This window comes from Somniosus microcephalus, chromosome 24 (genome assembly GCF_052327205.1).
Source record: "Somniosus microcephalus isolate GS21.2 chromosome 24, FLI_Smic_1.0, whole genome shotgun sequence".
In the NCBI taxonomy this organism is placed as follows: domain Eukaryota; kingdom Metazoa; phylum Chordata; class Chondrichthyes; order Squaliformes; family Somniosidae; genus Somniosus; species Somniosus microcephalus.
The window spans coordinates 52,279,310-52,304,610 of record NC_141010.1 but is presented as its reverse complement, the minus strand read 5'-3'; positions in this window follow the sequence as shown (position 1 = coordinate 52,304,610).

Sequence of the window (25,301 nt, the reverse complement as noted above, 5' to 3'; positions counted from 1 at the left end):
GATGCGTGCGTGAAAGCCATGACTGGGGTTGTTGGCCCTTCAGCCATCGTCGCCGCCTCAAAGATCTACGGGAAAGTTGTGTTCTTCTTGGGGTCGGAGCGGGCGGTGTACCTGGCCGCTACGAAGGGGCTCACCATGGGCGGGACCTTCCTGCCGGTGGATCCTCTCGAGGCCACCGCGCAAAGGATCGTGATCTCAAACGTCCCGCCCTTTGTTCCGGGTGAGCTCCTTCTCCCCCACCTATGTCAACTGGGGGAGGTGAGGTCGGGGATTACGCTGATCCCGCTCGGCTTCCGGAGAAGAGGTGGAAGGTCCCTCCTCGCAAGGGGAGTCGTCGCCCGCCGCGGGTGCTGCGCTCCCCCCCCCTCACCACGAACAATCAGCAGCTATGGAGAAGTTGAGGGACCTGGTTGGGTCCTTCGACTTGGTGGACCGTCTGGCGAAATCTCCATCCCGACTCCAGCGCCTTCACTTGCGTGAGGTCTGGAGTAGGAAGGTCCAGAATCGACCGCCTTTACATTTCCCGGGCGTACGTCTCCTGCGTTCCGGTGACATCGTGCACGGACCACCACCTGTTGTGGGCGGAGCTTGCTTCGCTGACTGCGGGGGCGAGTTCTGCGTACTGGCATTTTAACAACCTGCTGCTGGAGGACGAGCGGTTCCGGGATTCGTTTCATCGGTTCTGGGCCGACTGGAGCAGGAAGCTGGGGGCTTCCCCTCCTTGAGGCTATGGTGGGACGTGGGCAAGGCCGACGTCCGTCTCTTCTGTCAGGAGTACGTGAAGGGGTCGACCAAGAGGCAGGAGGCCCAGGTCGTGCATTTGGAGAGGGAGGTGCGCAACCTGGAGTTCCGTCTCGGTCAAGTCGTCGAGGACCCGGCCCTGCGGTAGATGTATGAAGAGAAGAAGTGTAAGGTTCGCAAAATTCGGCAAAACCCCAAAACAGAAGAATAACCTTACTTAAAATGATTTTGGACCATCACAGAAGAAATCTATAAAAAGGATAAAATTTATGGTTGGGCCTAACAGAAGAATTCAAAGAGTTAAATTACACATTTTCCCTAAATGCAAGGAAGAGATTTTGGACTGTTTTAAGGAATTATTGGGCCAAAGGGATTTAAAAATAAAAACCCCAGAAAGATTTGGTTGGTTTAAAAGGCATGTTCAGACTTGCAAAAGGCTGTGACACAGGGAAGGTGGGGTGGGCCCCGAGTTTGGATATTGGACAGTCTGGGAATGTCTTGGGTCACCTCAGCTTTTACATAAGGACAATAAAACCTGCCTCCCGCCGAAAAACAGAGAGCCAAGGTACATGAATAAAACAGTACATGCTCGCAGCAACACAAAAGAAAAACATAGCCCTACAGGATACAACAATCAAACCTCAGTCCAAAACCATAGAGATTGACAAACATTTTACATTTTTAAACTAGTTTCAAGGCAATCTCAAAACCAGCTAAAGGCCGATTAAGAGTTAGATGGACCATCCCCGAAACTCGTTAAAGTTTTAAAACACATTAAAAATAACGAGCCCGCCAAATTTAACAAAGAAACACGAGATTTGGTGGTCAGATAAGCCAGGCCTCAAATTAGTATAATTGAGGCCTGCCTTTTCAGTTCAACAGTCAGTTCGTCATCAGAGGTCAGTTCAGCCAGCCAGTTCGAGAGAGAGCATCATCGGAGACTTGAAGGAAGAAGAAACGGAGATCACGGCAACCAAAGGCCTACAGAAACCAACAACCACCAACCAGATAATATTGGGCCACCGCGACCAACAAGGAAACCAACCACCGAAAACTCGAAAAACAAAGACTTGTTTCCACTCTACAGGCTAGTCTGACTTACCCCTGGGTAGGATTTGGACACAAAAAACCCTAAAACATGCCCAAACCAAAGAAAATTGGGTCCTTACCCGATACATCCAACAGCGCGACTAACCGCATCAGCGGACCAACCCAAACTGAAGACCCAATGCAGGTGCAGTCTGCTACCACGCCCGGGGTACGGCAGGCCCCAACCGCCACAACTAAGGAGAACCCCGAAATCGCGAACCTCTACAATCCGTCAAGTCGTTTTGGTGAGCATTTCCTGGTCCTCTGGATTCCAGCCTAGTTAGTGTAGTGGGGTTGGGAGGGTAAAGGATTTTGTATATTGTAATTCTCCCTCGCATATTCCAAGTGCTCCCCACCCTTTTAGAGTATAAGTTTTATTGTATTGTATATTTTCCTGTCTCAAAATAAAGATCTGAATTCTTTTGACCAACCCAGGTGTCTGTTGCAAGTTCATTACAACCCCCAAATAAGGCCAAAGTCTAGAACAAAAGGGAGTGGAAGTGATTGGCACCGCTCAAAGGAGTCAGAAAGGAAGCTGACAAACAACCCACACACCACCCCCTACAGAAGGGCGTGCTGGAAGACCTGCAGCTCGCCGGGTCCCGAGGCGCATACGTGCGGATCCCCCTTCTTCTACTCGCTGGGAAACAGATGGGGGGGCCCGTAAGCAGCTCTTGGGGCTGCTGGCCGACGACATATCTCTGGTCTCGGATCCGCAGAGAATCAGTACGGAGGCCCGGGCCTATTACAGGGCTCAGTTCTCTCCGGATCCGTCCAGCGAGGATGCGCGCAGAGTTTTGTGGGAGGAACTGCCAAAGGTCGGCCCGGAGGACGCCAAAAAATTGGACGCTTCGCTAAGCTGGGCAGAGCTGACTGGCGTCCTAGGCCAGCTCTCGAGTGGAAAGTCCCCGGGACTGGATGGGCTGAACGTGGAGTTCCACATGGCGTTCTGGGACGTCTTGGGGGGAAAGTCTGGCGACCGGGGCGATGCCCCTCTCTTGGCGCAGGGCGGTCATTGTTTTGCTGCCCAAGAAGGGCGATCTCCACCTAATTAAAAACTGGCACCCGGTCTCCCTCCTCAGCATGAGGTACAAAATTTTTGCAAGGGCCATGTCTGCCCATCTTGGCACCGTGCTGGCCCACATGATCCACCCCGACCAGTCCTACACTCTCCCGGGCCGGACCATCCATGAAAACATCCATCTGGACCTGGACCTGATCCACCATTCCCAGAGGGCTGGTCTGTCAGTCGCCTTCCTTTCCCTGGATCAGGGAAAGGTGTTCGACAGGGTGGATCATGAGGAGGATGCGGGAATGCCAGCAGGTGTACTCTGACGCATCCTCCGCCAAGTTCAACTGGGAGAAATGTTCCGGACTCCTGGTGGGTCAGTGGTGGGTGGACTCCCTGCTGGAGGAGTTCAGGCCCTTCGCCTGGAGCACCACGCACCTCCTCGACTTGGGAGTCTACCTTAGCCCGGCCGGCGAACTGGCAAGAGCTGGAGGCCAAAGTCACCTCTCGTCTAAGACGCTGGACAGGACTGCTCCGAGTGTTGTCCTACAGGGGTTGAGCACTGGTCATAAACCAGCTGGTGGCCGCCATATTGTGGTACCGGTTGGTCACTTTGATCCCTCCCCCTGCGTTTGTCGCCAAGATGCAGAAGAAGCTCATCGACTTTTCTGCGACAAAAGGAAGCACTGGGTCTCTGCCACGGTTCTGAGTCTCCCGCTTAGGGAGGGCGGTCAGGCGCTTGTGTGCCTTCGCACCCAGTTGGCGACGTTCCATCTTCAGACCCTGCAGAGATACCTGTATGTCGAGAATCATCCTAGGTGGTGTGCGCTGGCGACGTATTTGTTTCGCCATCTGCACGGCCTCAACTACGACACGCAGCTCCTGTTTGTGAAACTAGGCGGTACACGTGCTTGCCTGCGGGAGCTGCCTGTCTTCTAGGAGGAACTGCCATGGGTCTGGAACAAGATTGCCCCCTGGCAGAGTACTCCCCTGTCTGGAGTGGCAGCTGTCGTTCGGGAGCCGCTGCTCAGGAATCCGCACTTCCACGACCGCTGGTTCGGGTGGCTGGCGGAGGGCAGGGCTGTGCTTGGCAAGGTGACTAGAGTCAGGGACCTGCTCGATGGCGCTGGAGGAGCGGGCAGGATGGCGGCAGAGGAGCTGGCGCGGCGCCTCTCCTGGGTCAACATCCAGTTTGTGGCCAAAGCCATCGAGTCGCTGAAAGTGGCACTGGGCACCGACTCCATTAGGTGTATCGAGGAGGCTCAGGCCCGTGGGGTGATCCTATCTGACCTGACCCCCGTTCGGACGGAATTCCTCATTGATGCGTGGCCCGAAATCCCCCCTCGGGAAGCAGCGCCTCACAACTCCATGCCTTTTAGCTCTGCACGGGGGGGTTTCCTGTACGGGCTGCTCCTGCACACACTCCACTTTGCCATCTTTGTCTGCCATCCGGACATGCCTTGGCGTGCCATCTTACCATCCGGCGGAGTTCCCCAATGGAGGGCTCTCTATGCGGGATTCCTCCCCTTTTCTATTAGGGATTTGGCCTGGAGGGTGTTGCACGGAACAGTCCCGTGCAATAAGGTTTTAAACAAGTTCACAGACTCCCAGGCCGCCTGCCTTTTCTGTGGCCTGGAGGAGTCTGTGTTCCACGTCTACACAGAATGAGAGAGGTTGCAGCCCCTCTTTCACTATTTGAAGGGGCCGCTCCTCGATTTTTGGCTGCACTTCAGTCCCACGCTCCTGATCTTTGGTCATCCGGTGCGAAGGGGAGCGGGCGGGTCGGAGGACCACCTCGTGGGACTACTCCTGGGCCTGGCGAAGATGGCCATGAACAGGTCTAGACAGCGAGTGGTCGAGGGGGTCGTCCAGCCCAATTGCCTGCCTCTCTTCCGCGGCTATGTTCGCGCCTGGGTGGCCCTGGAGATAGAGCACGCGGTATCCGCTGGCACGCTTGAGGCCTTCTGAGACCGGTGGGCACTGTGGGGACTGGAGTGCATCATCACCCCAGCAAACCAAATTTTAATTTAATTTGTTAAGGTTCTTTTAAAGTTTTATTAAGTTACAGTCCATTTGTTAATCACCCAACTAAGAGTACACTGTGTATAATATGAATGACGGATTACCACAATCAAACAATTTAGCTCTATGTTGAGGATGACAGAAAGTAGGAGAAGCAGCGATTTGTAGAGTGAGGAGCCTATGAACTCCTGTATTGACCAGACACTAAGGGGGAGAAATTCATTATAGCCCAGGAGTGGCCGCTAACTTGGAAAAAGTTTGAGATTTAGCGCCAGGCACTAATGAATCTCGCTGCACGCAAAATTCAGCGTCATCGTTCAAAGAAAGGATGGGAACACTAAATCAAGCACTAACGGTCTAGCTCAGTGGCGTTAGGCACGAAGCGCTGACCAATACCAGGTGTAGTCGAATCTCAAATCATTGCCACAGGCTCTTTCCAGGTCTTAAAGGTGAGGATCATTCATGCTGCAGAACGTCATGCTCAGCATTGCTGCCTGTGAACCTGTGTCAGCCAGCAGGACCAGGCCAAGCCCAAGAAGCCGGATGCCTCAACCAGCTGTACTCATGGCAGATCCACGCCCCAGGGAGAGAGCCCGCAGATTTTCAGACCAAGAATTGGAGGACTTGGTGTCCGCTGTGGAGAGACGGAGGGCGTTGCTGTACCCGGCAAGTGGCAGGAAACCCTCGCCGCAAGTCTTCCGCGCCATGTGGAGGGAGGTAGTGCAGCACGTTTCGGACAGCACTGTTGTCCCCAGGACCCATACTCAGTGCAGGAAGAAATTTAACAGCCTCACTCAGGTGGTCAGGGTGAGTGAATGCTTCAACAAATGCTACACACCATCATCTGAACCACAGTCTGCACACACTGCCCAAAGCACCACACCCCCACCAACGATCTCTACCTACCAACACTCACACCCACATCTCAACACCTTGCAAACAATGACAGCTATTCAACGATGGCAGGCACACCACCCAGACACATGGGCCTAGAAATTCAGTTGGGCGTGCCAGCCGTTAGCGCCTTAGGAGTAGATCTCGAGCGCTAGGCGCTTAGCGCCCGGGCGCAGCGCGATCTGCGCCTCGCCCCAACTTCAGTAGACATTTAGCGCCAGCGCAAAGTCTTTGCGCGCGCCCTGCTGCGCGCGCAGATTATGACGTCATTTCCTCGTGCAACGCCCTTTGTGCGCCCCAGACCGGAACTTCAGTCGCGCCGGCCCATTGTGCGCCGGGCGGCCCTAACGACTGTGGAGTGGAACGGTGCACAGCCGAAGCGGGCCGCGGGGAGCGCAAATTAAAAGGCACTTACCCTGCACTATAAAGGGCAGCCATTTTGCAGCAATCACTCTTGTGCAACGGATTTTTTGACAAAAACCAAGGAAGGGAGCTTACTGCTTTGGCCCAACACTAGGGCAGGTATTTTTGGCTTCAGGCCAGAGCTTTGCAATTCGCCTTCACTGATATCTCATTGTTTGCCAGCATATTATGGGGGCTGTATGGGGTGCCAATGCTGAGTTTCAGGATTATGTCGGAAGGGCTCGCAGACGCTGTGTGAGAGGGGCAGCCCTGGCTAGACGCAGAGGGGGCAACAGGCGTCGGCAACGTGGGCCTTACCCACTCAGGCAATACCGCCAGCAGGTTTCGTATCTCAACATGACTGGCGCGCAATGTGTTAGGAGGCTGCGATTCAGAAGGGAGGTGGTTGCAGAGATCTGCGTCCACAGCTGAGGTGCAGGACGTCTCTGTCGGTGGAAGTGAAGGTGACGGTGGTTCTGAACTTCTATGCCACCGGCTCCTTCCAATCAGCTGCTGGGGACATTGCTAACATATCCCAGTTCGCCGTGCATTGCTGCATCCACCAGGTCACCAATGCCCTTTTCAGAAGGAGACGCCAATTCATCTCCTTCCCCATGACCCTGGAGAGGCAGCAGCAGCGTGCAGTGGGATTTACAAGAATCGCAGACTTCCCCATGGTGCAGGGCACCATTGACTGCACGCATGTGGCTTTGCGGGCACCTCTGGACCATCCCGAGGATTACCGCAACCGGAAGGGCTACCATTCCCTCAACGTACAGCTGGTGTGTGACCACAGGCAGCGCATCCTAGCTGTCAATGCCCGCTTTCCAGGCAGCAGCCATGATGCCTTTATCCTGCGACAGACTGTGGCTGACATCTTCCAGGCACAGCCTCACCCAAGAGGATGGCTTATCGGGTACAAAGGCTATCCTTTGTGTACCTGGCTCATGACCCCGCTCCGCGCGCCCAGGACCCCTGATGAGGCATACAACGAGAGTCATCAAGCGACTAGGAACATCATAGAACAAACAATTGGCGTCCTCAAGCAACGGTTCCGCTGCCTGGATCGTTCCGGCGGATCTCTGCAGTATTCGCCGGAGCGAGTCTCCCAGTTCGTGGTCGTTTGCTGCATGCTGCACAACCTGGCTATCCGCAGGACTCAGGCACTGCCACCTCAGGAGGAGGAGGAGGAGGAGGAGTACCAGGCCAGGAGGGAGGCACAAGGTCCAAGGGCCGCCCGTCGGCGGCTTATTGAACGTCACTTCTAGGCCCCGTCAGGGAATGGCTTGTGCCAATGAAAGAACATGAATGCAGCCGCTCCGCAAGCCCTCAGCCGCTTAAGGCAACAACACTTCAAAGATCAAAAATGGACAATATGAATAAATAAAATGCTTTATTGAACAAACTCAGGGCCCTTCCCACATGAAACCCAAAAACAGACAACACCCCCAAAAAACAGTCACACACATGACTCACTCCCACAACCTGGGGAGGAATAACAAAACATTTAAACAAAAATGGCCTTCATCCTCGGCCTTAACAAAACAACCATCCCAATGTAAAAAAACATTTGTCCAGACCCTCTACTTTGTGGCCCGCGAGGGCGATTCCTTGTCCAGCCTTTGGCGGCCCCTGGCCGCCCTGCTGCTCCTCCTCAAACCATGCCCAGTGGCTGCTGCAAGGCTGGGGGAAGGTTCCTGAGGGGCACATGTCATCACGGCAGATGCCCTTGGGGGTCGGCCTAGACGAGGTCTGGGCCTCGAGGGGTCGGCTGGTGAATGCTGCAGCTGTGGCTGGCCAGCATCAGTCGGACCAGCATCTCGTGGCAGCTCCACTGGGGGAGTGACAGTGGCGGCTGGAGGAATGGGGGCAAGCTGGCGTATGGCAGGCGGCCGCTGGTCAAGTGACATACTGGCACTCGCCCGGGCCCGCACGGCAGCAGGCGCTGCAATGTGCCGAACGACAGACCGCTGTGCTGCTACAGCGCGGCGGGTGTCCTGGCGATGCCTGGCGCAGCTCCTCGGAGTTGACCGTCGCCGGACTGGAGGCCGGACTCTCCCTCTGGGGAGAAGGCCGCTGAGCTGGCCGACCCTTCCCGCGTTGCTGGATGCCACTGGGCCCAGTAACTACACCCCTCTGGGAAGAAGGCCGCTGAGCAACCGCACACCCCCTGCGTTGCTGCACGCCACTGGTCCCAGGAAGGTGGTCGGAGCTGGCGCTGCTCATCGTGTCCATCCGCGCCGCTGTTAAGATCATGGGCGCGGACCAGGGCGTGAGCCCGCTTGAGCTGCGTCAGCTCAGAACGTTCCTCACTGGGCTGCTGAGGAAGTGGCGGCTGACTAGCGGCTGCGCTCCCTCCCACCGTTAGGCGTAGGTAGAGGTTGCACTACGCTTCTGACATGAAGATAACCATAGCCAGCCTCAACATCAACGGCAGCAGGGAGGCACGCCGCAGATTCAATAACTTCTCGATCCTTCGGGACGGGAAGTAGGCGGTGTGCTTCCTGCAAGAAACCCACATCGTTCCGGGAGACGAGGCCACGTGGCTCCTGGAGTGGCAAGGAGGGGTCAGCATGAGTCACCTCTCCAACAATTCCAGCAGGGTAGCTATCTTGCTGGCCCCGCATTTTCAGCCGGAGATCTTGAGGGTCAAGGAACACGTGCCGGGCCGCTTGCTCCAGGTCACTGTTTGCCTGGGGGGCGTGCCACTCCATCCAAGTGAACATGTACGCCCCTCAGACCGGTGCGCAGAAAGTGCGCTTCTTCGAAGAAATGCCCGCTCTTTTGGGCTCTGTCGACGTGGGCGAGTGAGTCATCCTCGGGGGGGGATTTTAACTGCATCCTCGAGGCGAGGGACCGTTCAGGTCCACCGCGAAGCCCGGCGGCAATGGAGAAGTTGAGGGACCTGGTCGGGTCCTTCGACTTGCTGGACGTCTGGCAAAATCTCCACCCCGACTCCAGCACCTTCACTTGCGTGAGGTCTGGGGGAGGAAGGTCCAGAATCGACCGCCTTTACATTTCCCGGGCGTATGTCTCCTGCGTTCCGGCGGCTTCCATGCGGCCGGTACCGTGCACGGACCTCCATCTGGTGTGGGCGGAGCTCGCTCTGCTGCGCGCGGGGGAGGTCCGCGTACTGGCATTTTAACAACCTGCTGCTGGAGGACGCGGGATTCGTTTAGTCGGTTCTGGGCCGACTGGAGAAGGAAGCAGGGGGGCTTCCCCTCCTTGAGGCTATGGTGGGACGAGGTCAAGGCTCACGTCCGTCTCTTCTGTCAGCAGAAGGGGTTGACCAAGAGGCGGGAGGCCCGGGTCGGGCGGTTGGAGAAGGAGGTGCTCGGCCTGGAGTCCCGTCTCGGTCGAGTCGTCGAGGACCCGGCCCTGTGGAAGGTGTACGAAGAGAAGAAGGGCGCGCTGAAGGACCTGCAGCTCGTCAGGTCCCGAGGCGCGTACGTGAGGTCGCGGATCCAGTTCTTGCGGGACCTGGACCGCGGCTCCCCCTTGTTCTACTCGCTGGAAAAAAGACGAGGGGTCCGTAAGCAGCTCTTGGGGCTGCTGGCCGACGATGGATCTCTGGTCTCGGATCCGGAGGGAATCAGCGCGGAGGCCCGCGCCTTTTACAGGGCTCTGTTCTCTCCGGATCCGTCCAGCGAGGCTGCGCGCAGAGTTTTGTGGGAGGACCAGCCGAAGGTCGGCCTGGAGGGCGCTGAAAAATTGGACGCTCCGCTAAGCCTAGCGGAGCTGACTGGCGCCCTCGGCCTGTTCTTCAGGGGAAATTCCCCAGGGCTGGACGGGCTGACCGTGGAGTTCCACAGGGCGTTCTGGGACGTCTTGGGGGGCGAGTACGCGCGGGTCCTGGGGGTAAGTTTGGCGACCGGGGAGATGCCCCTCTCTTGGCGCAGGGCAGTCATTGTCCTGCTGCCTAAGAAGGGCGATCTCCGCCTCCTCAAGAACTGGCGCCCGGTCTCCCTCCTCAGCACGGACTATAAAATCTTTGCCAGGGCCATGTCTGCTCGCCTTGGCACCGTGCTGGCCCACATGATCCACCCTGACCAGTTCTACACGGTCTCGGGCCGGACCATCCACGATAACATCCATCTGGTCCGGGACTTGGTCCACCATTCCCAGAGGGCTGGTCTGTCGGTCGCCTTCCTTTCCCTGGATCAGGAGAAGGCATTCGACAGGGTGGATCACGAGTATCTCTTCGGGACTCTGGACGCATTTCGTCGCCCGGATCAGACTTCTGTATGCCGCCGCGGAGTGTCTGATTAAAGTTAATGGGTCGTTGACGGCGCCCCTTCACTTCGGGAGGGGGTTGCGTCAGGGATGCCCCATGTCCGGTCAGTTATACGCCGTTTGCGTGGAGCCTTTCCTGCGCCTCTTGCGGAAGAGGTTGACGGGACTGGCTCTGCAAGGGCCGGGCGTGGACATCGTCCTCTCGGCTTACGCCGATGATGTGCTCCTCACGGTCATGGATCCCGCTGACTTGTGGAGGATGCGGGAATGCCAGCTGGGAGAAATGTTCCGGACACCTGGTGGGTCAGTGGCGGGTGGACTCCATGCCGGAGGAGTTCAGGCCTTTCGCCTGGAGCACCACGCACCTCCTCTATTTTGGAGTCTACCTTAGCCCTGCCGGCAAACTGGCAAGGTGCTGGAGGCCAAAGTCACCGCTTGCCTAGGATGCTGGACAGGACTGCTCCGAGTGTTGTCCTACAGGGGTCGAGCGCTGGTCATAAACCAGCTGGTGGCCGCTATGTTGTGGTACCGGTTGGTCACTTTGATCCTTCCCCCTGCGTTTGTTGCCAAGATGCAGAAGAAGCTCATCGACTTCTTCTGGGACAACAGGAAGCTCTGGGTCTCTGCCGCGGTTCCGAGTCTCCCGCTTAGGGAGGGCGGTCAGGCGCTGTTGTGCGTTCGCACCCAGGCTGCGACTTTCCATCTTCAGATGCTGCAGAGATATCTGTACGTCGAGAATCCTCCAAGATGCTGTGCGCTGGCGACGTATTTCTTCCGCCAGCTGCATGGCCTCAATTACGACACGCAGCTCTTGTTTGTGAAAGTAGGCGGTACGCGTGCCAGCCTGCGGGAGCTGCCTGTCTTTTACCAGGAACTGCGTCGCTTCCAGGCGGAGCTCTCCCCCGTCAGGGGTGGTGGCTGTCCTTTGGGAGCCGCTGCTCAGGAACCCGCACCTCCACGACCGTGGGTTCGGGTGGCTGGCGGAGCGCAGGGCTGTGCCTGCAAGGTGACTAGAATCGGGGACCTGCTCGATGGCGGAGGAGCGGGCTGGATGGCGCCGGAGGAGCTGGCGCGGCACCTGTCTTAGGCCAACGTCCGGCTCGCGGTCAAAGCCATCGAGTCGGTGAAAGTGGCACTGGGCCCCGACTCCACTAGGTGCATCGAAGAGGCTCAAGCACGTGGGACGATCCCGTCCGAACTAACCCCTGTTCGGACGGAATTCCTCATCGTCGACCGGCCCCGAAACCCCTCTCGGGAACCGGCGCCTCACAACTTGAGCCGTCTCGAGGAAATACCATCCGTGCCTTTTCATTCCGCACGGAGGTGTTTCCTGTACGGGCTGCTCCTGCACGCTCTCCACTTTGCCATCTTCGCCTGCCGTCCTGACACGCCTTGGCGTGCCGTCTGGTGGAGGCGGAGTTCCCCAATGGAGTGTCTCTATGCGGGAGTCCTCCCCTGTTCTTTCGGGGACTTGGCCTGGAGGGTGTTGCACAGAGCAGTCCCGTGCAATATGGTTTTAAATAGGTTCACGGACTCCCAGGCCGCCTGTATATTTTGTGGTCTGGAGGAGTCCGTGTTTCATGTGTATACAGAGTGAGAGGTTGCAGCCCCTCTTTCACTACTTGAAGAACTGCTCCTCGATTTTTGGCTGCACTTCAGTCCCACGCTCCTGATCTTTGGTCACCTGGTGCGGAGGGGAGCGGGCAGGTCAGAGGACCTCCTCGTGGGACTGGCCAAACAAGCCATCAATTGGTCCAGGCAGCGGGCGGTCGTTCGGCCCAATTGCCTGCCTCTCTTCCGCGGCCATGTTCGCGCCCGGGTGGCCCTGGAGATGGAGCACGCGGTGTCCGCCGGCACGCTTGAGTACTTCCGCGACCAGTGGGCGCCGCGGGGACTGGAGTGCATTATCACCACCGGGAACCAAATTATAATTTGATTTGTTAAGGTTTATTTAAAGTTTTGTTAATTTACAGTCAATTTGTTTTAGCCCAATCAAAAGAGTAGACTCGAAGTGCCGACCAATATCAGGTGTAGTCTAATCGCAAGTCATCATTGCTACAGGCTCTTTCCAGGTCTTAAAGGTGAGGATCATTCATGCTGCAGAACCTCATTCTCAGCATTGCTGCCTGTGAACCTGTGTCAGCCAGCAGGACCAGGCCAAGCCCAAGGAGCCGGATGCCTCAACCAGCTGTCCTCATGGCAGATCCACGCCCCAGGGAGAGAGCCCACAGATTTTCAGACCAAGCATTGGAGGAGTTGGTGTCCGCTGTGGAGAGACGGAGGGCGTTGCTGTACCCGGCAAGTGGCAGGAAACCCTCGCCGCAAGTCTTCCGCGCCATGTGGAGGGAGGTAGCGCAGCACGTTTCGGGCAGCACTGTTGTCCCCAGGACCCTTACACAGTTCAGGAAGAAATTTAACAACCTCACTCAGGTGGTCAGGGTGAGTGAATGCTTCAACGAATGGTACATACCACCATCTGAATCACAGTCTGCACACACTGCCCAAAGCACCACACCCCCAGCACTCACCCACCAACGATCTCTACCTACCAACACTCACACCCGCATCTCAACACCTTGCAAACAATGACAGCTATTCAACTATGGCAGGCACACCACCCAGACACATACTTTCCTTTCTCTTGCAGGCCAAGGTGGCTCACAAGAGGGAGCAGGAGCGCACAGGCAGGGGACAAGCCGACACCCAACCACTGCCTGAGCTGGAAGTTAGAGTGCTGGAGATGATTGTGCGCTGTGGCCAGCGGTGGCATTGACCCCCTTGAGGGCAACAGTGTGTTCATCCCTGTTGTGTATGTGCCTTTAAGAGAAGAACTGATTCTATACTGCAGTACCGGCAGTGACCACCCCTGTATATAAAGCCATAGCAGGCTTCTGTATTTCAGTCTTGAATTACTCCCTGTTCAGTAAATATCTGTTTTATTGTTCTCCTGCAGTCTGAGTATTATTGATCCTCGGACACTACAATCCCTACTCCTCCTCACATCCCACCCCCCCCTCACCCCACAAGCCTTTTGTACTTTCCAGCTAATCATGCTGTATGCTGCATTTCTCCCTTCCTGCCCCCTCCCCTCACCTTAACGCATCTCGTGTCTTTATGCTTTCAGAGAATGAGCAAGCAGCTGAGCAGCCTGTCCGAGGGCACCGCAGAGAGCGAGGGGGGAGAAGAGGAGGAGGAAGAACACACCGCGTCACTGCATGTCTCACCTGCAGGCACCAGCTCAGATACTGGCACATGTTCTTTAGAGGCTAGTACAGTAGCGGGATCTGCACAGGGCGATGCACCGGGGACGAGCGGGCTGCAGCAAGGCCGGGGGAAAGGGTAGTTCGGGAGTGAGCTCCCCGGAGGGAGAGTTCTGCTGCACAGGACTCAGATGAGGACCTCATTGGGAAGGCCTTTAGAAGAAGGGTGATGGGCATGCACACGGAGTGGATAGGTGCCATGGCAAGGGTGCCCGAGAGCCTCTCGGCAATGATAAGGAGCGTGGAGGAGTCCTCCATTGCACAGAGCTCTGCGCACACCATGGAGCCCATCATTTCCAGTCTGCAAAGGATGATGGACTCCGAGAGACCGTGGCGACCCAGACCTGATGCTGCGTGTGATGGGCGATCTGGCAGATTCCATTGCAGCACAGGTGGAAGTGACGCAATGACTTAGTGCTGTAATGCAGTCTATGCTTGGCCGCATCCAATATCAAACTCATGTCAAACAGTCTCAGCTTAATGCAACGCAAGCTCTGACTGCTGCCATTATGGCTGGGCATACCACCGTCGATCAGGGCTTTCATGGTGTCGCAGCAGGCCAGCAATCTGTGCTCCAGCAGGTTGCTAGGGATGCTGAGGTGCTGCCCCGGGGGAGAGGCAGTGGGTCAGAGGAGCAGGAACCTGCTATCCTCTCAGGATGACAGCATTCCTACTCCCACCGCTGCCACTCCACCATTGCCCTCGTCGCTGCCTGTCATCCAGCCAACCCAGACTGCTGCCGCCCATGCTGAGGTGGTGCAGTCTACACCCGGGCCTTCCAGGCCCAGAGCTGGTCGAGGGCGTCCTGCAAGGCCATCTGAAGTCTCCCGCACGGACACTCAGCAGCCTTCCACCAGCCCTGCTGCAGCCACTGGACCAACACTTTGTAGGAGCACTAGAGTAGGCAAAGGCGCAGTAACACCAGGCACTAAGGGATTGCACAAGGGTGAATAGTTAATATTGTTCTTGTAAAGCTGTTCTCATTGATTATCTGAAGTGAATTAATAAATTTATCAATAATTTTGTACTGTCTCTCATTTCAGCTGTGTGCTGTGATATGGCCCGAGACAGGGATGGAATGATGGGGATGTGGTGAGCAATGGGGGATCTGGGGTTGAATTGACTAGAACCGTAGCCTGATGAGGTGGTCACGGACCGCCCTTCCAGAAGGCCTATTAAGTGGCTGCCTCCTCCTCCTCCTCTCCCTGAAGGTGGTCCCTCATGATGGCCAAGTTCTGGAGCATGCAGCAGACCACCACGAAATGGGGCACCTGCTCCGGCGAGTACTGGAAGGCTCCTCACAAGCGGTCTAAGCAGCGGAACCATTGCTTGAGCACCCTGATGGTCTGCTTGATGATGTTCCTGGTGGCAGCATGGCTCTCATTATGAGAGTGCTGGGCAGGAGTGTTGGGGTCGCAGAGGGGAATCATGAGCCAGGTGGAGAGTGGATAGCCCTCGTCTCCGACCAGCCTGCTGCGAGCTTGATGTGGTGGCTGGAAGAGTGCTTGGACAGGATGAAGGCATCGTGGCTACTGCCAGGATAGCAGGCATTCACATTGAGGATTCATTGTCTGTGGTTGCGAACCAATTGGACAATAAGTGAATGGTAACCTTTGCGGTTACGGAAGACCTAAGGATTGTTATGCAGTGCCCACAAAGCCACGTGGGTGCAGTCAATGCTGGCTTGCACCATGGGGAAGTCTGTTATCCTGGCAAAGCCACATATACATTCATCCTGCTTCTCTCTGGTGATGGGGAAGGAAATGTAGTCCCTTCTCCTACTGCAGAGAGCCCCTATGACCTCCCGGATGCAATGATGGACAGTGAACTGCGAGATGTTAGCTATGTCTCCTGTTGCAGACTGGAAGGATCTTCTGGTGAAGAAATTGAGTGCAACGGTGACCTTGACTGTCACTGAGAAAGCTGTGGTCACTCTGCTCTGAGGCTGGAGGTCTGGTTGCAGGAGGTGGCAGAGTTCTGTGACCACCTCCTTGCTGAAGCGGAGCCTTCTAATACACTGCTCCTCGCTTAATTGGAGGTAGGAGAAGTGCTCTCAGAATACCCACGGAGGGTAAGGTCTCCTGCTTTGAACCATCATGACCCACCTCTTCCCTCTGGCCATATGTTCCAGTCTTTCTCGCTGCCTGCGCTCCCTCCGCCGTAGATCCTGGAGGGCGAGATCGTCTGCCAGTACAGCCCCATTAATGTAAACAAGTGCAGCACTCTTGACATTGAGAGAATAAATGGAACTAATTTTTGGAAACCGCAATAGTCCGGAGACTAAGCAACATTTGAATGACTGAATTCCACTCTTGAACTATCTCAAGCTGACAAGGATGCAGTGAAACAGCATTAACATGACAGCTACGACTCATTTCTCATGATCCCTTTAAGCAATGTCCCTGGAGCCGGCATTGCCTGCTTGACGTTTCCTCTCCCTGTCGCTGTTGGGACCAGGCGCTAAGGCAGGGGAGGCGACACTCAAATTGGCAGGTCGGACACCCAGTGAGATTTGCACGCTCACTGACATCACGATCTGCTTGGCGCTGAAGTGCCCGGTGCCAACTCGTAGCGGCGGCGCTACGGGGTGGGTGAATTTGGTGTGAGACGCTGGATTCACCTCGCCACGGCGCTACTGCCTCAGCGTCCCTTTAGCACCCCCGCCAGGCATTAAGGTACTGAATTTCTCCCCCTCGGATTTCTCATGCACGGGGAGGTGCCAGATGTTCTCAGAGACTCTGATCTTACCCGATGGTACTCGAGCACAGATAAGAAATCGAAAACAGTGGTGCCATCAGTCTTAATCTGAAAAATGGGTTACTTCACTATCCACCCAATGGGCCAAACTAGAGTCAAAAGACAGCCCCATTCTCTTTTGTCGATTAATGTGTGGCACAGAGGGTGTCCAGTCTGGATTGTTGCTGGAGGCAAGGGATGCCTAGGTGTGATCTTTGATGTATGGGCCCCTTCTCAAGGGCAAGTCAGGATGGGCAATAAATTCTGGCCTCAGCAGTGACACCCACATCCCATGAATGAATAAAAACAAAAATGCGAGTTGCCCTCTGTAAATGTACGAATGACTCCAGCGCCTGCAAAATCGATTGCCAAGGTGGAAGGGTTGTGGCGACACGCCACCATTGGACATAATCTGCTCACGGCGGCACGGACAGTTTACGCAGGCGCACTGCCGGCAGCAGCCGCCCCCCAGCCGTGGGCCATTTTCTCCGGCAACTTGTTTCCCGCAGGGACAGGCTGCCGGGAGCACTTCCTGTTTGGGGAGTATTTAAGTGGTTGCGTGGGCTTTTTAAGCACTTGTTTTGCCATGATGTAAATTAAAGCAGTTGTGTTCCATTAACTCTGGTCTCGACTCCCACGTTTGCCGCGGTATCTAAACACTGGTGACCCCGATGCTCAGGACGAATCCTAAGCTAGCATGGCGGATACAAACGCAGTTACGGTTAAACTACCGGACTTTTGGGAGAACCTGGCCGAGGCCTGGTTCGTTCAAGCCGAGTCCAGATTCCGGCTGAGAAGCATTACAGTCGACGCCACGAAGTACGACTACCTCGTTGCCTCTCTCACCTGCGCCACAGTCCCTAAGGTTTGGGCAGCGCTGCAGGGTCCACCAGAGGAAGGCAAGTACGAACATCTGAAGGCTGCGCTCCTTAAAAAATTTCAGGCGTCCTCCAACCAGCGCAACTGCCAACTCCGACTTCCCAGGCCTTGGTGACGCTTCACCATCAGACCTGCTTTCCCACATGCTGTCCCTCTCGGATGACAAAAAACCCGGCGCCCTCTTTCGCACGCTTTTCATTCGGCAGCTCCCCGCCAGCATCCGCCCGCTCATTGTGGAGTCAGGCTCCACGGACCTGAACAAGATAGCCGAAAAGGCCGACCGGCTGCTCTCCGCGCAGACCGCCCGCCCGACCTCACGGCAATGACCACGCGGTCCCCCCGGCTCACTAGGCCCGACCGCCCTTCCAGTCCGGGTCACTGCTACTACCACACACGTTTTGGCACTAGGGCCCAACGTTGAACGCCACCGTGCACTTTCAAACCCTCCCCCGCACCGGCCCCCACGATGGCCGCGGGGCAAAAGGGGCCCCTATTGTATGTCACCGACGACAGCACCAACCGCCGATTTCTGTGCGACACAGGAGCCCAGCACAGCTTCACCCCCGCCTCCGCCCTCGAAATCCAACGCAGCGCACGGGGTGTCACGCTGGCTGCAGCCAATGGCTCTGACATCCGCACATGCGGCACCCGCATGGTCACGCTCGACCTCGCAGGCCGCCGCTACCGCTGGGAGTTCCTCACAGCCAAGGTCCTCTGCCCACTCATCAGCGCTGACTTCCTACGTTCCCTCGGCCTCCTCGTCGACATCAACACTATGGCCCCCATCCCTGGCGCAGTCACCCCGGCCCGTTCGGCCGGCCTGACTACCTACTGCCTCGCCAGAGCCACGGACGACTACTCGGCACTACTAGCCGAGTTTCCCGCCCTCAGTAACCCGACCATTTCGGCCAAAGCCGCCAAACACGGTGTGGAGCACTATATCCCCACCACCGGCCCCCCGGTCTCTGCCCACGCCCGCAGACTCGACCCGGCCAAGCTGGAAATCGCGCGGGCCGAGTTCACCACCATGGAGCAACTCGGCATCATCCGCCGCTCCAGCAGCCCTTGGGCCTCGCCCCTCCACATCGCCCCCAGGACCGGCGGAGGCTGGCGCCCCTGCGGAGACTCCCGCCACCACCCCCGACCGATACCCGGTGCCGCACATCCAGGATTTCTCGGCCCGACTGGCCGGACGAACCGTCTTCTCCAAGGTCGACCTGGTGCGCGGTTACCATCAAGTCCCCGTACACCCTGCGGATATCCCCAAAACGGCCGTCATCACCCCATTCGGCCTGTTCGAGTTCCTGAGGATGCCCTTCGGCCTCAAGAATGCAGCCCAGGCTTTCCAGCGCCTTATGGACTCAGTCCTCCGGGACTTGAACTTTCTATTCGTCTATCTAGACGACACTCTTGTGGCCAGCTCCTCCAAACAGGAACACCTTCGCATCTTGTTTGGGCGCCTAGCCCAACACTGGTTTATCCTCAGCCCGGCGAAGTGCCAATTCGGCCTAGCCGAGATCGATTTTCTCGGCCACCACATCACCCCTGCTGGGGCCGTCCCCCTGCCCAACAAGGTGCAGGCCGTCCAGCAATTCCCCCGCCCTAAAACCATCAAGAGCCTCCAGGAGTTCCTCGGGATGGTGAACTTTTACAACAGGTTCATCCCCAGAGCTGCAGCCCTCATGAAGCCCCTATACGATTCCCTTCGAGGTAAATCCGGCAAGATGGCCGTAGCCTGGACCGCTGACACGTCAGCCGCCTTCGACGCCACCTAAAACACGCTTGCTGACGCCACCCTGCTCGCGCACCCGAGGGCCGATGCCCGGGTCGCGCTCACCACCGACGCCTCCGACCATGCGTTCGGAGCCGTGTTCGAGCAGTGGGTCAATGGCGCGTGGCAGCCACTTGCCTTCTACAGCCACCAACTGCGCCCCCCGGAGGTCAAATACTCTGCTTTCGACCGCGAGCTCCTCGCGCTCCACTTGTCGGTCCGCCATTTCAGGTTCCTCCTGGAGGGCCGCTCCTTTACCGCGTACGTGGACCACAAGCCGCTCACATACGCGATGGCCAAGAACACCGACCCATGGTCCACTAGGCAGCAACGCCAGCTCGCGGCCGTGTCCGAGTTTACCACGGACATCCAGCACGTCTCTGGTAGAGACAACGTTGTCGCCAACTGCCTTTCCTGTCCCGCCATCTGCGCAAATCACCTAGCGGTCGACTACGTGCAACTAGCAGCGGCCCAGCTCACGGACCCAGACCTTCTCTCGGTGGCTACTAGCCTGCCAGGGCTACGCCTAGCCAAGGTCGTGCACGGGCCCGAAGCCACGGCAGTCACTTGCGACGTCTCACTCGGCCAACCCAGGCCGGTCATCCCTGCAACCTGGCACCGCCGCATCTTCGACGCGCTCCACAGGCCCTCCCATCCGGGTTCCCGCACATCTGTTAAACTCCTCTCCCAGCGCTTCATCTGGCACGGCCTCAGCAAAGATGTTCGGACTTGGGCCAACTCCTGCCAACGGGCTAAGGTGCAGCTGCACACAAAAGCACCCCTGGGAGACTTCGAGGTACCCAGCCGCCGCTTCGACCATGTACACGTCGACATCGTCGGTCCTCTGCCGCCATCGCAAGGCCAAACTTATCTTCTCACGATGGTCGACCGCTACACACGCTGGCCTGAGGCAGTGCCGCTGACCTCCACCACCACAGCCGACATCGCCAGGGCGTTCGTTAACAACTGGGTCGCGAGGTTCGGCATACCGGCCGATATAACCTCCGACAGAGGCGCCCAATTCACCTCCGAACTCTGGACGGCCACAGCACGCAACCTCGGTGACGCTCCACCGAACCACAGGATACCACCCGCAGGCCAACGGGCTGTGTGAACGCTTCCATAGGTCACTTAAGGCCTCACTCCGCGCCAGCCTGCAGGACAGTACCTGGACTGACCGCCTACCATGGGTGCTACTAGGCCTACGCACCGCGGTCAAGGAAGACCTCCAGTCCTCAGCAGCGGAGTTAGTCTACGGACAACCGCTGCGCGTACCAGGCAAATTCCTCCCGGAGGCTACCACGCCTTGGTCGGCCGAACAGCAGTGGCTCAACTCTTTCTCTTCCGCTCAACAGTTCGCCGCACTTCCGGTCAACCGACACGGCGAACTTGCACCTCACGTTCCGCCAAACTTACAGCAGGCACGCTTCGTCTTCGTGCGACACGACGCACACCGCGGACCCCTGCGACCCCCGTACGACGGACCGTACGAGGTACTACAAACCGGGGACAAGGTCTTCAAGCTGCGACTCGGCGACAGGGTCGAAACGGTCTCCATCGACCGACTCAAACCAGCACACACAGAACCAGGGGGGGGGAACAGGTCCCCATGGCCCGACCTCCAACTAGAGGCCGTCCCGCCAGCAAGCTAGCACAGCCGGTGGCGAACCGCCCGGCCCTACCAACTAGACCGGCGGCCACTCAGAGCCACTTCGGCAGAACCATTAGACCACCGTCATGACTCGTTCACTCCTCCCAAGCGGATTCTGGGGGGAGTTCCGTGGCGACACGCCACCATTGGACATAATCCGCTCACGGCGGCACGGACAGTTTACGCAGGCGCACTGCCGGCAGCAGCCGCCCCCAGCCGTGGGCCCTTTTCTCCGGCAACTTGTTTCCCGCAGGGACAGGCTGCCGGGAGCACTTCCTGTTTGGGGAGTGTTTAAGTGGTTGCGCGGGCTTTTTAAGCACTTGTTTTGCCATGATGTAAATTAAAGCAGTTGTGTTCCATCAACTCTGGTCTCGACTCCCACGTTTGCCGCGGTATCTCAACAGGGTAATAGAAATCAGGTAACCTATAATATGGACGGCCAATAATGTATGGCGATAAATGAACAGATAATTGAATATCAAGGCCTTAAATGGCTAACCATACCTAATTTCTGTTTCATGCCCTACTTTCCCACTGTAATGGTTTTCCATCTTATCACCTGTCCCTACTCAATGCGGAGAAAGTTATGAGTACGCAATTCGGTACATCCAATCCTGCATCCCAGATTTTGTAATTGCTATATAAACATTAGACAATGACAGCACGGGCAGTGTGTCAGGACTGCAGAATGTGGGAGTTTCCAGACAGCGAGACTGTCCAGGATTGCCACGTCAACAGGAAATGTCTTTGCCTTGAGTCACTGCCGCTCAGAATTGTTGAAAATAAGGAAATGGCAGAGATGTTAAAATAATTAATTTGTATCTGTCTTCACAGTAGAGGGAAAGGATAAAGTACCAGAGATACGAGGAAAAATAAATCAAGAGGAGGAACTTACTACAAGTAAAAAACGGTAATGGTGAAAATAATGAGACTGAAGATTGAGAAATCTCCAGGATCAGATGGTTTCCACCCCAGGGTATTAAAAGGTGAGTAAATTGCAGATACTTTAGTCATTATCTTCCAAAACTCTCTTGATTCAGGAATTGTCCCCTTGGATTGGAAAATTGCTAATGTCACTCCATGATTTAAAGAAGAGTGGGATGTTGGATATTCTGGAGAGATACATGTAGGATAACTTGGGGAGTTAAGGGTTAACAGTCAAACTTCTTTGTATCTTGCAGCAACAGGCTTTCCAATATAAACAGTATGGGCTGGATTTTAACTCCGGTGCGGGCTGTTGTCGTGCTATCCGAATTTTGTGTTTCCCACACGAATCTAAATGGATGTGGGAGATTGATGCAATTTTAACTGAATTGGCCAATTGATTTCCAACGTGTGGGAAGCCTTTGCAAATGGGTTTTTCCATGGCTGAAAGTCCCCTCCGATGACATCATCATTGCTGCTGCATTTAAGGTCCACAGCAAGCCTCGCTACTTCTGCAGGCTTCCAAGCTTTCTCCATTTGGTGTCAGAGGGACCTGCATGAAAGATGAAAAGCGGGAGGGCAAGATCAGCTCCTCACTTTGGCGAGGCGGCCCTGCAGCCATTAGTCGATGGGGCTAGGGCCAACAGGGTGGAAGAGGCCTCCCACTCAGACCAAGGCAGTGTGGATGCAGGTGGCTGAGCAGTTCAACTCCTTGGGAATCATCCGCAGAACCTGGATACAGTGCAGGAAAAGATCATGACCTTCAGCCCACTGGAAAAGTGACTATGAATGTCCCATCACCCTCAATCTGATCCCCATTGTCTTTCCTCGCCAGCACTCAGCTTCAGCAATCTCTTCCTCCACATCCCACTTGACACTGACATCCACGTATCCTTACCCATTCCATCTCTCTCTATGCTCACATTCACATAACTAATCAACTATGCAGCCCTCACACTCCCTATCACAGTGATGCTATGAAAACAACTTACAACACACAGGGAGGGCCCTTGGTCTTGCAACCTCACTCCATCTTTGTCTCCTTCTAAGCATCTATGCTATGGATTCTCTACACTCACTACACTTACAACCACAATTGAAGGAGACCGGGAAAAAACAGAACAAATAAATCAAAGAAAGGGTTCAAACAAGGCGACCCCCCACTCTCCCCTATTTAACATAGCCATGGATCCTCTACTCTGCTCATTACAGAGAGCTGGCTCAGGAACCACAGATCCACAAAATGTACGGCTTTAGCATTCGCAGGTGATTCTCACGCAGGAACGATTAAAGACCTATCCATTTTAGAGTCATTCTGGAAAACAAACTGGGTTAGAAATTGATCAGTAAGACTGCTGGGTTCCACATGCTATCAAAAAAGACCTTCCTATATAATCAAGGAAAGAGATGAACCATAAATATCTAAGAATTGGAACCCATCGGGTCAGGCGGCCTCTGTGGAGAGAGAAACAGTTAACGTTTCAGGTCGATGACCTTACATCTCAAACTTTTACCAGTCCTGATGAAACAGGTTGTAAGCAAGTAGAGGAACTGGGAAAGCGGAGTGGGGGCTGTGGGGTGGAAGAGAACAAAAAGGGAAGGTCTGGTGCTAGGGTGGAAGGCAGGAGAGATTAAATGACAAAAGGAGATTGTAATGGGACAAATAAAAGAGACCAAAGATGGGTCTAGGAGGTGCAAATGGGACTTTTTAAAAAAAATTCGCTTATGGGATCTGGGCATTGCTGGCAAGGCCAGCATTTATTGCCCATCCCTAGTTGCCCTTGAGAAGGTGGTGGTGAGCCACTGTAAAGTCTGTGGGTTGTGCAGTTACTAAATACACAGACTTCAGAAGTAACAAACAAACAGGTCTTTACTATTCGAAGGTCCGGGCGAATCTGCCCCAGCAATCCTGCCACAACACTTATATACTGGTGTGGTCACGATCGGTATTACAGTATACAGAAGCCAAACAAATAGTGCCACACCTAAAGTAGTTCTCTTAAAGGTGAACGGTTGCATTCAATAGTTCCCTTAAAGGTAGACGGGTACATACACTACAATCCTCCTTTTTTAGCTATTACTTAGAGTCTCCGTTAAACATACATATCTTCAACTTCCTATAAACAAATTACAGATATAATCTCGGTGGAGTCAATGTCATATAAAACAATTTACAGATATAATCTCGGTGGGAACAGTTCACCGGTTCAGTCTCTGCGGAAACAGTTCATAGATTCAGTCTCTGATCTTGACTCGTTCCGAACAACATTTCTTTGGTGTAGCCGGTTCACCTGGCTAGCGTGACTCCTCCATAGCCTTTTTCTTGACGTAACAGCTTGAACTTTCGTCCTGTTGAACCAGCAGTGCGGACTTTTACAACCAACTGGCTGTCTTGACATTTTCCAGTTTTTCAACTAATTTAGCTCCTTTCGTAGTGTCCTGCCTGAGATGGTAGAAGTGCTAATATTTGAGACAGTTATTATCTTCTGCTTCTTTTCCTTTTCTGCCTTTTTGAAACTCTCGGAGCTCCTTTCTCGGCTGCCAGCTGTAGCGCCACCAACTCTCTATGTTCCTTAGACCTTAAGTGCTTCCTCCGGATTTCAGCACTTTGGGAGTTTTCATCACAAGCTGGGCAGACCACATCCTCGTAATATTCAGTGTCACTCAACAGGTCATGGTAATATTCGGGTTCGTCCTGAGTTAGGCCAGCGAGAGAGCCTTCTTCTTCCTCCTCACCCGTCTGGACGTTAGCTGACGGTGGTTCCTTCCCTAGACATCTTTCTTGAAAAGACTTCTTCATGCATTCATATTCATGCCGCTCTTCCTGGGTTGTCTGCCATTCCTTCACTACTGACCTCATTTGTGAGTTCAATACCTTCCCTTCCACTGGGGATTGCGGTATCAGGCTATTTAATCCTTCTACTGAAGCAGCTGTTTCAACATTCTTCTGTTCACATTGACGTGATTCAACGAACTCTTCATAGAGTAAACTGTAACACAAAATCTGTGTTGCCACCTCAGTTATTTCCGTAACTTTTGGGAGCTCCGAATTCCTTCCCTTTGCAGATTGAAGCTCGTGTTCCCATTGTGGAGTCTTGTCACTCAGCATGTGAAGGAGTTGGCTGACCGTTAACTCTTCCACGGGGACTGTGTGGATCAGAGTCTTCACCATTTCATCCACCTTTCCCTCCAATGCTTTCACCTTCCTTTCCTCTTGTACTTTGGTTTCAAGCGCTCGAAGAAGTTGCGCCTTGATGCTCCCAAGCTCATGTTCAGAGCCCATTCTTACAGTCTCTGTGTTTCTTACAGTTTCCTTCCCTTCCACTGAAAGGATTCCCAGTTGACTCTGCTCTTCAAGTCGTTGAACCTCGGTCATTGCCGCCTCATATTTGTCTTGGGTTTCCTTCAATATTTTTATGAGTCCTTGGACATCTTGTCTTTCATGTTCTGCCATGTCTTTCACCTCTAAATTCTCATCTATGGATGGAACTTCTACCGATGAGTCTGTCTTGGCCTTGAGCTCATCAAGAATTTCCTGCAGCCTTTGGACTTCTTGCTCATGTTCAACCTTTAGTTGTTCATATGCTTCTGCTGAAACTAGCTTTTCGGAGGTTGCTGAGTTAATCCCCTCCAGAATTGTAACCTGGGCCTGTTCATACTGTTCTTTCAACTTCTCTCACTCTGCTTGTA